This window comes from Chionomys nivalis, chromosome 21 (genome assembly GCF_950005125.1).
Source record: "Chionomys nivalis chromosome 21, mChiNiv1.1, whole genome shotgun sequence".
NCBI lineage: Eukaryota > Metazoa > Chordata > Mammalia > Rodentia > Cricetidae > Chionomys > Chionomys nivalis.
In genome coordinates, this window is record NC_080106.1 from 6,175,001 (window position 1) to 6,177,500 (window position 2,500).

The 2,500-nt window shown below is 64.2% G+C and overlaps 1 non-coding gene across 1 annotated transcript; it reads left to right on the top strand.

The window, feature by feature from the left end:
- The first annotated feature begins 1,306 nt into the window (after positions 1–1,306).
- LOC130864133 (5S ribosomal RNA) lies at positions 1,307–1,425 on the top strand. Its single transcript, XR_009055838.1, has one exon. It is a non-coding gene; the product is annotated as a 5S ribosomal RNA (ribosomal RNA).
- Positions 1,426–2,500: the final 1,075 nt, after the last annotated feature.

Sequence of the window (2,500 nt, forward strand, 5' to 3'; positions counted from 1 at the left end):
CGCCAAGACCCAGTTCCAAGTTCCCTCGGCCCCACCGGTCGGCCCAGGAGCATCTTCCACGCTGGACAGCCTGCCTTTTTCTCTTCTCCCCCACGCGCAGGGCGGGCGTGCCGCCCACATCACGGGGAGGCATCTTCAATGGGGGACTGGATGGCCCCGCTGGCTGACGATAGGGGATAGGGGTGGGACTGGGGGTGGGGGTGGACTTGGGGCAGAACTGGAATCTTGGGAGCTGGCATTCCAAGTTCCAAAGAGAGAACCCAAGGTTTCTCTGGACGGCGAGGAAGCACACGCGCGCGCGCGCACAGGCACACAGTCTCTTAGAGAGACCCAATCCCAGGCTTTCTAGATTCTCCAGGAGGAGGGGCTTACTCTGGGGAGCGGAGGAAGAGGAGCAGGAGCAGGAGCGGGGGGGGGGGGGGGAGGGACAGGTAGAGGAAGAGGTGGAGGAGGAGGAGGATTAGGAGGAAACTACAGTTCCCCAATGATGAGAGACTAGCGCCTAGCCACTACCAGACCCGTCGAGACACCACCGTAGGTAGGGCACCAGCAAGACAGTGTCTGGAAGGATGCCCCAAGCGATCCGACCGCTTTGCCTGAGCCTATCTGGGCACCTCCCCGGCGAACTCCTCATGCCACCCCATCCCAGTCCCACCCCATCCCCACCATCACCCCTTCCCGGGCGCCGCCCATGTCCCCGGACCCAACCGCCACGCCTCCACCAGAGGGGACACAAGTGGCCCGCGGGACGACAGAGGCCAGGAGCTGGCTCTCTACCTGGCAACAGTCCCCAGGTGGAGGGAGAGTCGGGGTCCAAAGCCGACCCGTGCCCTGGAAGTCCCTGAGGCCCTGTCAAAGCCGACACCCGTGGATACCCCACCGAGGGAGGCCGAGGGCGGGCAAGGGAGGAGCCAGCTTGCGGGCCAACAAACCTGCCAGGGGCACGGTTGGGGCGCGGTGAGGGTGCCCGATGATGAGGAACGGGAGACGAGGGAGACAAGGTCGGTGGGTAGGGCTGGCTGGCGACTGCTGCTGGCCCTGGAGCCCGGCTCCGAGCCGGGGCAGAGGGCTGAGGAGGGCCTAGCTGGCAGGCTGGCTGGCGGGCGGCTTGGAGGGGCTCGTCCGTCCGTGCGTCCGTCCGTCCGTCCTTCCTTTCTTCCTTCCTTCCTTCCGGACTCGGACTCCGGAGGGCGAAGGTGCGTGGGGGCGTGGGGGCGTGGGGGCGTGGGTGCGGGCTGGCGTGCAGGAGCGCAGGCCAGCGTTGCAGCAGCCGGCTCTTGGGGCACGACAGCGACAACACACCTCCGTCTACGGCCATACCACCCTGAACGCGCCCGATCTCGTCTGATCTCGGAAGCTAAGCAGGGTCGGGCCTGGTTAGTACTTGGATGGGAGACCGCCTGGGAATACCGGGTGCTGTAGGCTTTTTTTTGTTTTTTCCTTCTCCTCTTTTGGCCCCTTTTGGCCTTCGCGACCGCGGGCCGATGGCCAGCCCGGACCAGGACACCACCAGGACAATCCGCACCCCGGAAAGAGGGCGCACCTCTCACAAGGTTCCAAATCCACCCACCGCTCAGAGCCCTCAGGCACGCAGGAAACCCACCCACGAGGGGAAACACCCGAGTGGGGAAGGAATGCCAGGACCACTGAAGGAAGTGAAGACTCACTCGCTGCGTGGGGTGGGTGTCACGGGTGGGAGCTGGACGGGCACTGGCAGGCCCTCGGGAGCCGGAGCGAGGGGCGAAGGACGAGGGACGAGGGGCGAGGGGCGCCTGGCATAGCAGCCCCGCACAGCACAACACTGTGTATGCATTCAGGAAGAGATCGCCACGCCCCCTCCACGCAATGCACGCGGTGGACGCGGTCTAAGAGCAAGCAGGCTCCACCCACCCACTCCCGGGGATGGGGTGTGCGCCCACCTGCGTGCCTGTGTGCCTGCTTGCCTGTGTGTAATGTGCAATGTGCGTGCTTATGTGAGAAGCCCCATGTGGGTGCACGTGTCTTCGTGTAGGTCTCATTAGGCTCCTTTGTGTTTGTGTGTGTGTGTTGTGCGTGCATGCTTGTGCGTGCGTATGCGTGTCTGGGGTTTTGCCTGCTTTTGTCTCTGCTCGGGAGTGTGTGCATTCTTGCATGATTGTGTGTGCTGTGCGTGCGTGCGTGCCCGTGTGGATGTACGTCTGGGTGTCCACGTGCTTGCGTGTCTATCTGTAGGCTCCGATCGCGTGCGTGCTTACACGCGTGCTTGAGTGGTTTCGAGTGTGTGTGTATGCTTGTGCGCCGGCCCGAGTGCCTAGGGGCATGCGCGCGTGCACGAGGGGCAGCTCCCACGCACGGGTGCCCTCTAGGGCTCGCTCGGCTGGTGGGCTTGTCCCCGGTGGGATGGGATGCCAGATATCAACAGTTGGTTGCCTCCTGAACCCAACCTGAGAGGCCAAGGCCTGGGCGCAGGGATGGAATCTGTGAGATGGAGGCCAACCACCGAGGTCCAAGATGGGCATGG